General features: G+C 37.1%; 1 long non-coding RNA gene across 1 annotated transcript; it reads right to left on the bottom strand.

The window, feature by feature from the left end:
- Positions 1-7162: 7162 nt before the first annotated feature.
- On the bottom strand, positions 7163-8057 carry LOC108358304 (uncharacterized). The gene is made up of 5 exons (XR_001846749.1): positions 7912-8057; positions 7790-7851; positions 7700-7737; positions 7510-7637; positions 7163-7453 (listed from the first exon to the last, which is right to left on the bottom strand). It is a non-coding gene; the product is annotated as an uncharacterized LOC108358304 (long non-coding RNA).
- Between the last annotated feature and the right edge of the window lie 6151 nt (positions 8058-14208).

Raw genomic sequence — 14208 nt, forward strand, 5'->3', positions numbered from 1 at the left:
TAAATAACACAATTATATCCTCACCTGAAATGCAAAACATCCTAACATCATCGCCACTGAAATGCAAAAACTCGTAACTTATAAAAAAATCCAAATTCACTTTTTGATTGCTATGATGGATTTCATCAAATTACAACTGTCCACATCGTTTTATGAAAAAGAAATAAAAATTAGTCATGACTTTTCCACTTCAGTGGCGATGTTGCTACGTAATTTTGCATTTCAGGTGACGATATATATTAGGGGTATTCTCTGAGTCTTGCAAAGCCCATGCATGGTGCACATATTGCACGGATTGCACGGTAAAAACCGGTTTTCGTATGGGACAGCTTTGCAAGCCGTGCAATCCGTGCACCGTGCAAGGGCTTTGCAAGACTCAGAGAATACCCCTATTTTATCCTCGAAAAGAACTTTTTCTAATCATGAGGCGAAATTCCCCGCAGTATGTGTTGCCGTGAGCGCAAAACGAAAACGCTGCACACAACCTAAAAGTACTCCTTGGGGACCAATTCGTGAGAAACTGCGAAAAGGGTTATTACTGTATATATGTGATATCGCCGATATTTCATACCTACCTTGCCACAAATCAAACCCCAAAATCAATGCTCTGAACTGTCTATTTTAACCAGAGACTATAACGATTATAAGAAATAAAATTAAATATTATGTATAAGTATTACTTAACAATGGAAAAATGGTTTCGTCTCCTGAGATATAATTGTCTGTGAATTTTATTTCTTTATCGTTTCGTGGGACGATTATTTTACCATGGAAATTGTTTTCGTATTCTCATAATAATTACACGGTTTTGGCACCCACGTAACATCTATTTCCAGTGAAGGAAAAAAATGAAAGCCTCGGATGAAATATGCAAGGAAAGCTGACTCGACTCTCACACCTGCTCTCAGAGAGCACTCTTCAACAAACCGACATATGCGAGCAGTGGAACCACATCTACCGCTCATTAAGTACCGCCGCCGAAGAAGTAGTCGGATTTCAGCGAGCCCGAAAGAACAACTGGAATGATGAGAAGTGTCAGGAAGTTGCAGAGAAAAAATGATGCCGCCTACAGGGCCACGCTTCGATCGAGCGCAACGCGCGCTATGTGGGACCGCTATAGCGAACTGAAGAGGGAAGAGAGACGTATTTGCCGCAATAAGAGAGAGGCCGAAATACGTGAGGGCGAAGAGCTTGAAATGCTGGCCGACAGGAAGAATTCCCGAAAATTTTACCAGCGAGTTAGGCGACTTACGGAAGGTTTCAAGACCGGGGCGTACTCCTGTAAGAACAACAATGGCGCCCTAGATACCGATGTTCAGAATGTACTTAAATTATTAAGGGAACACTTTTCCATCCTACTGACCGGTAGCAGCATGGAAAGTGGTGGAGAAGAACCCGAGCCCGCAGTCGATACACCACCGCCTGACTATGACGAGGTGCGAATAGCAATCCTAACAAAAAACAAAGCTGACAGCCTGCCAGCTGAGCTATCAAGTACGGTGTCGACGAGTTGATAAGGTGCATGCATCAACTCTTATGCAGAATATGGTTAGATGAATGCATGCACGACGACTGGAATTAAGGTGTGCACTGCCCAATCCACAAGGCGACCCTGCCATTTGCGCCAACTACCTCGGAATCAGCCTTCTAGTAGCTCTAGACCTGTCAAAGACTTTTGATACCGTCAGTCACTCCACGCTAACAAAAGACATTGAGGCCTCCTCTCTCCCACAGGGTCTTAAACGGTGGTCGGCGAAATATCTGAGTGGCCGACATTCGTCAGTAATCTTTAGAGACAAAACTAGCAAGCCGAGAAAAATTAAACAGGAGATACCACAGGATGGTGTCCTATTCCCGCTATTGTTTAATTATTATATTTGAAAGCTCTCTCAACCTCCAGGAAGGGTTACCATTGTCTCTTATGCTGACGATTGGTCCATAATGGCGTCTGGGAATGGAGGCCCCTATTGCGAGTGTCGACTGGCAGTAGAATAAAAATTTGTCGATCGAGTCGACCATCTTTTATTTTGCTATTGTATAACTTGATCGATAGAAATTTGTACTATTGTGAATGGTTGACAGAATTGTAAACAGCTGTTTGTTTGTTTACATTTGTTTCTTTAGTGTTTTATTTCCATCATTTTTTAAAATAATTGCTTTTATTATAAAATTTAAAAAATGGACACAGTTGAAATATGGTTTAGTGATGAGGAGGATGATGTGGAAGCTAATAGATTAGTAGAGTTGGCTAAAGCAATGAGGGAATTGCGGGATTCGTCGGATCTCTTGGAATTGGAAGCTGAAGTGTATGTACATATGTGAGTTTTATGAATAGAAGTTGCGTTCCCGATGCTTCACGGGTCTTAGGCTTTACATGATTTGCAGGAAAAGCTGTTTTCCTCATTAATAAACTTAATGGAAGTTTAAGAAATACCATACGGTTTAGATATTTGTACAATGATGTTGGGTATTTGTGTCCAAACGCGTGACCCGAGTTTAAAAACTTTAACATACAAGTGTAGTGAAAGAATTCAACTTTAATTTAAAATAAAGATTTCAAATTTCCGAGCACTAGTCAATAAATAAGTTATGCAGTTTTTTTGTAAACTTTTGATGTTGGTTCTGTGCAAAAGACTGTTGATGGCATAGCCGGAGTTATATGCACAAGAAATATTGTATATGTCTTTCCCAATAGAAGCAGAGCTTCCTCCCCTACTCTTTCCGGAAATTCCTTTGCCTATGTCGTCACTCTCCTGCATCTGCACGACCAACCGCGCCAGTTGCCTTTTGTTGATTATAATTTTTGATTATATTTCACAATTTTTTACAACTTCCAGTTCAATTGACTTACATTTTATCCATTATAGTACCACTTTCTTATGAAAATTTTAGAAACGCAAACTCCAACAACTAAATAACAGCAATAGAAGGATGAGCGATTAAAAAGTATTCACAGTCGCTAATTGAGCGACCAAGCGACACTCGCAATAGCATCGATAATCGATAATCGCTTAATAGTCGTTTATCTACTGCCAGTCGACATTCGCAATAGGGGTGNAAAATTTTAGAAACGCAAACTCCAACAACTAAATAACAGCAATAGAAGGATGAGCGATTAAAAAGTATTCACAGTCGCTAATTGAGCGACCAAGCGACACTCGCAATAGCATCGATAATCGCTTAATAGTCGTTTATCTACTGCCAGTCGACATTCGCAATTGGGGTGGGAATTGATGACTTGAGCTCGAAAGTAATCGGGTATCTCACCGAGCTTTCTCGTTTCGTTCCTGCAAGGAGCGTAACCATTTCCTCTACGAAATCCTCGGTAACTTTATTCACCACCTGGACGAAGGAGGTCAGACTGCAACTGGGTATTCACGTCGATGGTGAGCCAATACCGACGGTGAATAACCCAAAAACCTTCGGAGTCACCTTCGACAGTCTGCTCTCCTTCTCGGCGCATACAACTGTAATTGTCAACAGAGCACAGAGCCGCAATAAGCTCCTAAGTCGCTGGCCGACAGCACTTGAGGCAAGGACAAATAAACGTTGCTGCCATTGGCCGGCCGGTTGTAAGTTATTCAGCGCCCGTGGGGTCGCCGGGTACTACAGACCTGCCAGAACATAGCACTTCGGACTGAGACCGGAAGCCTTCTGATGTCGCACCCAACACCACCTACACGACAAGGCCCATATCCTCCCCATGAAGGAGCATAACACAATGCTCTGAAAGCAGTTTCTAGTAGACGTGGTGACCCAAATAGACGGCTGGTTGCAGAATAGCCCTCGCCCAGACACGTCAGGAGGCACCTCTGCGAACTGACGGACGAAGTCCAGAGGTTCATCAAACAACCTCTGGACCATAGTACATATTTGCATTTTTTTGAGGGTACCTAAATTGGCATAAAAATTGTACATTTTTTATCCCAAAAGTACCTTTTCGGAAAATGAAAGTAATTTCAACTTCATTCGTACATGAGTATATTCAATTTTATTGAAAAACAAGTAATTTTTAGCAAAAAAAAACCGACTTCTACTCTCATATAAAAAAAAATATATATATATATATCTCATGATCCACTGATCGGATCTCAACCAGATTAGTATGGGACCACCTCTGAGACACTACCTTTCCGATGCAAACGGTTGACGTGGTCCAAAGTTATGCGGTAACAAACATAAAAAAAAAAAAAAATTTATAAAAAAAAAATAAATTTCCGACGAACTGATAACCTCCTCCTTTTTTGGAAGTCGGTTAATAACCATGATGCAATAATGAAAGGTGTTGTACGTTGTGACAGCTCGAAATCGAACTACCTTAGGTCAATATCGTATTTTGGAAGTACAAGAAAAACGGGAAGAAAAGCCTTCTCAACAGCGTCTACGCGGAAAACTGTTCTGCTCAAAAATACTGTGGCCCTTTTCTAGTTTAGCCTAGGCAAAACTAGTTTGTCCTAAAATCGGGTTTGGCCGGTAACATATATATGGCTTGGTAGTCTCATAAATTTGTAGATACAGTGGTCGTCCAGTATAACGAATGATATAATGTCTGGGTTCATACGCTATATAGAAAAGTACGTCAAATCGAACTGAAATTTCATTATGAGAATTCAATAAAATTAGTCTATATATTACATAATTTTTTCACCCTAATAAATAACAAACGTTTATGTGACGGAAGTATTTTTCCAGTTCAATAAACGCGACCACTTGTGAGAAGTTATTCTTTTGAACTGATGGTAATTCCACGTACGCAAAAATCATGTTAAATCATGTCATTCAAGCACATAAAGTAAACATATGTTCGTTATATAGAATACTCCTTTTTTCAACCGTTCGTTATTTAGAGTAATCAATCCATTTAAAAAGGCATTCATTATTTGGAGCGTTCGTTATATAGGCATTCGTTATACTGGACGACCACTGTAATTACAATAATAAAATTAGGCGTGTTTCCATTCGCAGGAATATGATAATATGCTTAAAATGTTTGAGCTGATGAATACCCAGCTAGAACAGTATGGCTCATAACTCCTTATATGTGCCGCATCACTAAGAAAAGTATCCCTTATGAATTCGAAATGTTTCCCTTATATTGTACAGGGCAAATAGAGAAATTCATTTACGTATGATCTTTTTCCCCCTCTTTTATATGGGCTTCTAGTGCGCATATATCAAGTTTGATAGCTGTTGACCATTCCAATAATGCCTCATGCTCAGTTTTACTAGATCAATTCGTGTTCTCGAAAAAAAAAAAGAATTCACGACTCAAACATCTGAGTATAGCGGCCAAATTCTTTTCTAAAAATTTGGTAATTCTTCGTTTTTTGGCCTATAACTGCTTTGTATTGGCCATAAAACGAGCAATGTTCAAAATTTGGAGAAAAAAGATTTTTCAGATTTTTGGATCGTGAACATTTTTTTTCTCGGAGAACACGAATTGATCTAGTAAATCTGAGTATGAGGCGTTATTGGTATGGCCAACTGCTATTAAAACCTGATATATTCGCACTATAGGTTTTTTTTTAGTTCCACAAAGGATACTTTGAGGAATCATATAAGGAATTATACATTACCCAAGTTCACATATATCCAAATTCGTATCATATAGCAAGCATTGAATACTTAATATTTTATTTATTTGTTTTTGAAATTAACGATATATTTCAGAATTTATAATTAATACGTTGTGTTCCTTTTAGTAAATCCACTTTAATTTTTAATTGTACAAAATTTATTATATACATACAGTATCGGTCATATCAATAGCAACCCATTTCAAAGTGATAATATTTCCCACTCATTTTTATTTATTTATTTCTAGGAATTTACAATAAAAATACAGTTCATTTTCTAACAACACATATAAACCCAATTTTAAAACTTCGTAGAAAACCATGGTGGAATAATAACAAGGTGTTGTCAGTTACTTAACCTCACTTTTTCGGCAGGTCTATTCCGGTCACGCATTTTAAAGTAGTAGAAAAGAGATTAATTATTTACTACTTTTAATCCGTTGGTGCATACTATTTCAAATTAAATGTAGAAAGATGTATAATTACAGGCTTATAAGCCTGAATATATGTTTGTATCGGCAGCTCCACACAGCTTGGACATATATTGTAACTTTCACAAAGTAAAGGCGGTAAAATAAGGAAATTTCCTATTAGAGTGTAAATGATTTTTAAAATAGATTAAAACACATAAATATCGATAATATAAGCGAATTCCTAATTTAACCATGCAGTCACTCTATTCAGGTGTATCAGTAGTCCATTTGGCTCAGTATTATGACAATGCAGCAAAAGTTATTTAATATAAAAATCGCCTTTCCATACGATTTTTGTGTACGTCTTTTTCCATTGATAACCACGATATCTTTTATTTTTTACATTTTGAGGACAAAAATCATATAAATCGATCAATTTTAAATACTAATATCCATCTGAAAAGACCAAAGATACTATTTCCCAACGAGTAGTAGCATAAAAATTAAGATCGGCAGCACTGAAAATAAGTATGCCGATCTTGTCAAAATTACAACAAACACGTCGCTACTGACAACACCTTGTTATTATTCCACCATGGTACAAAGCTGCAAAAAATACAACAAATTTTCACACAAAATTCAAACTTTTTTCTCAGAATTGTTTGAATTTTTTTGAACACTCAGTTTTATAGCCCCTTCAACTTTAGTCTAATTAAATACAAGTTTGAAGTGGCTAAAAATTACCATTGATTTTTTAGAATCGATATAAAAACAAATTGTGTTTATTCGTCTTCCATATAACGAAAAATGCGACTATATATCGATGGCTGAGTGGAAAATCAACCTATCTCTGCATCCAATTCGAACACGCCCGATATCAGAAAACTTTTTAACAACGCCCTATTTCCAAATTTAGATGAAAAACGCCCTATTTTAGAATTTCATTGAAAAACGCCCTATCTCAGAACTCGGTTCAAAAACACCATATCTCAGCTGACGATTCAAAAACGCCCTTTCTCAGCACATTTTCAATGTATTTTCGTTTGAGATAGGACTTTTTTGAGATAGGACTTTTTTAAACCGAATAATGATAATAACATACTATATACATATCTAGTTTCAATATAAAAAAAAATTATGTACACATCATTAATTTTGTATATATATCTATGTCAATATATGTATGTCATCATTTTCTAGAGAGTAAAAACACTTATATTTCAAAATGGTCATCTTTTTTAAAAAGCAATCCCATTTTTGGCTAGTATAATAGGTAGAATGGATAAGGATTGAGCCAAGAGCTTGTGTGAGCAAATCCGAATTTTTAGCATCAAATGTAAGTTACGCGGTTAAGGACGATACGCGATTTTGTGCTTTAAACGGCGATATGTATATTAACAGGAACGCAGCAATCTAATACACGGGTGGAGCAGGAACGCAGCACAGCAGAAGCATACAAAAAATCTGCAAATAAATGGTTTTTTAGGTTTTTAACTAACAAAAACCTGGTTTCAACTTACTTCAACGTGTCTAAAGCACAACGCACACACTAATGCAAAGGCGCAACAGGAACGCAACACTGTAAAACACGGGCGGAGCAATACACAGGCGGAGCAGGAACGCAGCACAGCAGAATCGTCCATAAAATCTGCGAATAAATGGTTCATTCGGTTTTGAAATAACAAAGAACAAAAGAACAAAGTTCCATACAATCAAGTTCGGCCCCAGCTGCAGTTCACCAGAGAATGCTGCAAATGGAATGGTTCATCAATAAAGTCAAAATAATATGTTGTAACTTACGTGTATTAGCTTTTAATCACAATACCAGCACAGGTCGGCCAGGAAAACGCTAAGGAAATAACCTAACAAATGCAAAATTATAATTTAATTGTAAAATAATATCTTTTTATTACAATACTCACCAAATTTCACGTAATTAGAAAACAAATGTCAGCGAATAAGAACAAAACGAACAACGTAAATTGAATCAATGTAGCTCGATTAGAATTTTTTTCTAATATTTTGGGAAATGTTCAGTGAAATTAGTAAAGAAACAACACGGTTTCTCCTAAGGTAGTTCAAAATGGCGGATTAGAGCGAGAAGTTGCCAACGTATAACACCTTTCATTATTGCATCATGAAAAATAACAGCAATTACATTGTTTATGAGATCTTAAGTTTATCATCACATACATGTAGGTTTTGCGTACAAAAATTGATTTATGTTATATATATAAAATAAATTACTGAATTCCACATTGTTTGTTTACACCCGATTCTTATTTCGCACGGTTTACAGGAAACCAAAACAACCGTTAAAAACACAAATTTGTAGCTTTAAAACTGAAAATTCAAATCAAGTAAGTTCAATTCACTTTAAAAAACTTATCAGAAAGGTTCTGTATTATATTGATTAAAAAATCGAAACCAAAACAGTGCGAAAATAACTCATGCAGGGAAAAACCACGCAAACAAATGATCAGGTGTATTCTAGACCAACCCCCTTATTCTAGAACCCGAATTTTCGTAATTCGTAATTCGTAGCTACGCTACGAAAAACTAAAAACCCACATGCTGCAACCCTTGCGGAAACATGTGCAGCATTGCCAGCTATCAGTTGTTTTTCGAAGATAGCCGAATGAAAGAAAACAAAGTGGAAAGGAATTAAAAAAACACTCATCATGTGCTTCTTTATTGTAAAATTGGTTAATTTTACATACTTTGAGGAAAATTATGGATTCTGATGTATTTGCAATTATAGCAGCAGAGTAAGCGGGCGCTATGGCAATGGTGTTGAACCACAAGCCAGAACTCCTCCTATGCCTGAAGAACTGGTTCCCAACCCAGTTAATGCAATAACAGCTTCTTCCAAGCCATTGAAAACATGCACTTTGTTAGGTCCACCACCTGTTGAGCTTGCTTCTGCCTTCGGTCGCGCTTAGGGATTATAACCCTTACTAAGTAGAATTCTCCTTTCTGTATTGCGGAGAAGAGGGGCTTCCGCAGGTCAAAGGTATACAACATTTCTTGTGCATATCACTCCGGCTACGCCGTCCACTGTATTTATGCGCAGAACCCACGTCGAAATTTGCAAAAAAGGGCATAGTGCAAACCGAGTTTATTAATAAGCTAGTGGTAGGAAATTTGAAACATTTATCTTAAATAAAATGTGAATCCTTTGATTACACGTGTATGTTAAAGTTTTTGGATTCGGGTTATGGTGCATTTTCATGGTATGAATTTGTTCATAAGCCGTATGAATTTTCCTATAAAAGAAGCACCAACTCTATAAAGAAATGAATGAAAGCGGTATATATTTAACATTTTTGACTTATATACTTGGCAAGTATTTTTTTGTAAACAAACAAAAAAATTTCATTTTGTGCTAACTTCGAAACTAGAAGCTTATTTTAGTTTTAATCTGCTTTAAAAAGGATCTACTGCCAATAAAGCCTTGCGGTTTGCTATTTTTTCAAATGTGTAATGCTTCCATTCAAACATCTTTGTGGATAAACAGTTTTTTGTTCAGAAATTGCTTGTTTGCGTTTTTTGTCTTTCATATTAAAAACGTTAAAAACACATAAGTTGAAATCATAGGGATGCCGTTTTCTTTCCTTTCTCAATGGATTTTATACTTGAAAAGGCACCAAAATATATATGCAATACTTTTACATATCGTCATTTAAAGTACAAAACCACGCATCAAGAAAATGCAAAACCTTGTATGTGAGGTTGCCTAAATTTTATAGGAGAGAGTAAAATTTGTCATAATTCAAAACGGTTCCCTCTTTTAAACTTAATTATCTCTTCTTATGTCTAAGTATCGAAATTTTAGTATAAATGATTAAGGGCTTGATGATAGGAGCTTCCGGTGAACAAATATCTTTTTTTGGCACAAATGTCAGTTACGAGGTATTCAGAAACACGATACGCGATTTTTTACTTTAAACGACGATATAGAGATTGGCGCATACACAATGGCCCGTAGTTATAGTCAAAATAAAGTCGACTCTAAAGTTAAAAGCAGGTTTTTTTGACAGATATCCCATTGAAAGTTATGTCAAAAAGCTGCTTTTAACTTTAGAGTCGACTTTATTTTGACTATAACTACGGGCCAATATGTTAGTGTTTGGCCTAGCTTCTCCTCCCATATGGGGCGTGATTTTGTCACACAAAGGGGAAGGGCAGTTTTACGCCGACTCCGAACGGCAGTTGTATTTTTATGAGAGGTTGTTTTCATGACAGAATACACTCGGAAGTTTACTATTACCAATAGAGGAGCGACAGCTAACAGCGGAGTGTATATATCGATGGCTGAGTGGAAGATCGACCTATCTCGGCAGCCAGTTCGAAAACGCCGTATCTCAGAAAACTTTTCAAAAACGCCCTACTTCAGAATTTTATTGAAAAACACTCTATCTCAGAATTTAGTTGAATAACGCCCTATTTCATAATCCGGTTCAAAAACGCCCTATCTCAAACGAAAATACTTTGAAAATAAGCTGAGATAGGGCGTTTTTGAATCGGCAGCTATGATAGGGTGTTTTCAATCAAATTCTGAAGTAGGGCATTCTTGAAAAGTTTTCTGAGATAGAGCGTTGTTGTGAATTTTTCTAAGATAGGGCGTTTTGTTGTTGTAACAGCATACAAATTCCCCAAAGAGATTTTGGGGAGTGTTGCTGGAGTGGTGGCAGTCCTTGGCCAGATATATATCTATCTGGGTCGTTCCGGTTACGTAGACCCGACTGTCGTGGGAACGAGATAGGGCGTTTTCGAACTGGCTGCTGAGATAGGTCGATCTTGCACTCAGCTATCGATATGTAATATAAAAAATAATGAGAGGTACTAAAAGGAAATGTTCCCAAAGTTCAGGAGCAAATGAAAAAATGCTCATTGAAAATAACTCACATGTATAAATTAAATAATATAACTTAAGCGGTTACAGCGCTAAACAAAAGGAAGAGTTAGAAAAACTAGCAATGCGGTTTGAAGGAAACATAAGACCGTAAAATGTTTGTTTGTTTCATTAATTCTCCCAACCTTTTAAGATATGACACTCCATTCTTTGCATTAGTTTACAAATATACACTTATTGTTCTACAACGGCAAACATTTTCGTGGGATGTTTTTTCTTTAATTTCGAATTGAAAATACCTTACGATCATATTGTACCGAAATAAGTGTGGTATCCCTGTATTTTGTAAAATCCAGAAAGAAGCATCAACTGTATGAAAAAATAAAAGGGAGAAGTATACATACCTTCTATAATTTTGACTTATATGTATATTTGGCAAGTCTTTTTGTAAACAACAAAAAATACACATTTCATTTCTTTGCAAGCTTGGAAAATATAGGCTCATTTTTACTTAAATGTGATATAAAGCTCATTAAAATGTTGTGTAATGTCTTGTTATCATAGCGCTTTGTATTTGTATTGTCCACCATACGTGAATTGTTTCTATTGAAAAAGATCTAGTACAAAGATTTTTTGTTGTTTTGAAATTGTTTGTTCATTGTTTTTAATTTTTAAAATTGCTATATTTGACATGTATGTGAATGGCGGAGTTGCCGCTTTCCTCCTTTTCGGTGGGTTTTATATTAAAAAAGGCATCAAAATGGGAAAAAACCTCGTTGGTATCTGTGCATCTGTTAAACTTTTTATGGGAAGAAGTATAAAAATCCAACTTGCTATAATTTCATATGCTTAACAGTATCACAACAGTATGTTTACAGTATCTCCCCATAATTTTTCATATGAAAAAATCTATTATATGCATCCCACTCGATATCATTGAATTCCTCATAAGAACATGTAGCCCCTCTATTTTAGCGTATCAACAGTTCATATGGCTTCATACCATGTAAATGCACCATTATGCGTTTGGACACAACAACAAGATATCGTCGTTCAAATAACTGAACCAAAGTTTCTCGATAAGGGGCAAAGATTCTTTTTTGCTCGTTTATATAAAGCAGTGGATAAAAATATACGTATGTATATGCGAAAGGCAAATTTATCTGTTTAAATGAACACAACCAATATTTCTTGCAAACACACATCGATTTAAATCTTTTATTTTGCCTCCGAATTGTTTTCGTTCAAAATTACGCAAAAAAGCTTACTCGTTCGTTTTAAGGCATGCCATTCTTACGAATTTCGAAAATACGATTCGGATTGCAGCATACTATTTCTACGATTCGTAGCAAGATCCGAATACGAAAGAGTTGCAGAATAGGGGTGCAAGAGTATATCATCATCTAGAAAATTAGAGGCTAAATTAAAATTATTTAGATCAGATAAATTAAAATTAAAGCAATCTTTATCGTTATTTTGTATTAAGTCATTAGTTTGAACTAAAGCTGAGCAGGTACTTATTTGTAATTTGTTTCTACGTTTGGTTTTAATTAAACTTTGCATAGAAAAAACACGCTCTTCACACGCGGACGAATGCGGCAATGGCAATTAGGGGTGTTCCGATACAAGTAAATACGAGTACGTACTCGATACTTTTGTTTCGATACCAACTACTTTTTTTACTCGAATCGTTGTATCGATTCATACTTGGTATCGAAAGAAAAGTACTTGTATCGAATCGATTTGAGCAAGTGCCATATCTTGGCAGCGTCGTTTTTTATGAAAAATAATTGCTTTAAGTAATGACACCGCCAAAATCTAAAGTATGGATTTATTTTTACAAAATTACTGATACCACACCAAAGTGCCAGGAATGCTTTAAAACCGTAAAGTTTTGTGGGAACCTTTCAAAGGTTGAAATTGTTCTCTAATTAATGAATAAATATACATATCGTTACTAATGACGAAATACACATATCAACACCTTAGTGGAAGATCGATCTATCTCGGCAGCCAGTTCGAAAACGCCGTATCTCAGAAAACTATTCAAGAATGCCCTATTACCGAAATCGATTGAAAAACGCCCTATCTCAGAAAAATTTTCCAGAACGCCCTATTTCATAATTTTGTTCAAAAACGTCCTATCTCACCTGAAAATATATTGGCCCGTAGTCATAGTCAAAATAAAGTCGACTTTAAAGTTAGTTGCAGCTTTTTTGACAGATATCCCATTGAAAATTATGTCAAAAAGCTGCAACTAACTTTAAAGTCGACTTTATTTTGACTATGACTACGGGCTATTGAAAATATGTTGAGATAGGGCGTTTTTGAACCGAGTTATGAAATAGGGTGCTTTTGAAACGTTTTCAGAGATAGGGCGTTTTTCAATATATTTCTGAAATAGGACGTTTTTGAAAAGTGTTCTGAGAGAGGACGTTTTCGAACTGGCTGCCGGGATAGGTCGATCTTCCACTCACTGTATTGCAAATACAATACAAATTGCTGTTTATTTTTCGTTCATGTTCAACAAAATAATACAAATAAAAAATTAAAATTGTTTAAATTAATGTTTTTAGTTATTTACGCTGTGTCATATAAAATTTGTTGTTGTTGTTGTTGTAGCGGCTACAACAACCCCGCCCAGATCGGTTGGTATCTCAGTCGTTGTCGTCAAGTTCCACTAACTGCAACCCTAGGAAGCGTGCAGCTTCTGCTGGGTTGCCCATAGGGACAAGGCCGTTAGGGTTGTCGGGTTTTCCGGGCATGCGAAGAGATGTTTCGAGTCATGTGGGGTCTCTCCGCATGCCGGACATTCGTTCGGCACATCCTCATTCAACCTACTCAAGTAGGAGTTTAACCTGCTGCAGTAGCCGGAGCGAAGTTGTGCGAGTGTAGTGCGTGTCTCCCGAGGCAGATGAAGCTCCGTCTCGTCTATGTCCGGGGGTGGTATGCCTAAAACGGCATTCACAGGTCTAGAGTCTACATAACTCGAGACTGAGTCCCTGTGAATGCCGTTCAGGGCCTGTCTGTAAGCTGTCGGGTCCAGAGGTTGCTTAATGAACCTCTGGACTTCGTCCGTTAGTTCATATAGATGCCTCCTGACGTGCCTAGGCGAGGGCTCCTCGGCAAGCAGCTGTCTGCTTGGGTGGCCACTTCTGTGGCTCCCGATCAGGAACTGCTTGCAGAGCATTATATTATGCTCCTTTACCGGGAGCATTTGCGCCTCGCCGTGCAGGTGGTGTTCAGGCGACATTAAGAGGCATCCCGTCGCTGTCCTGAGTGCGGTGTTTTGTACAGTCTATACCTTCGTCCACTGCGTCCTACTAGTCCCCAGCGACCACACTGGCGCTGCGTAGTTCAAAAC

This window comes from Rhagoletis zephyria, unplaced genomic scaffold (genome assembly GCF_001687245.7).
Source record: "Rhagoletis zephyria isolate East Lansing unplaced genomic scaffold, Rhagoletis_zephyria_1.1 Rzeph_scaffold_00233, whole genome shotgun sequence".
NCBI classification, from domain to species: domain Eukaryota; kingdom Metazoa; phylum Arthropoda; class Insecta; order Diptera; family Tephritidae; genus Rhagoletis; species Rhagoletis zephyria.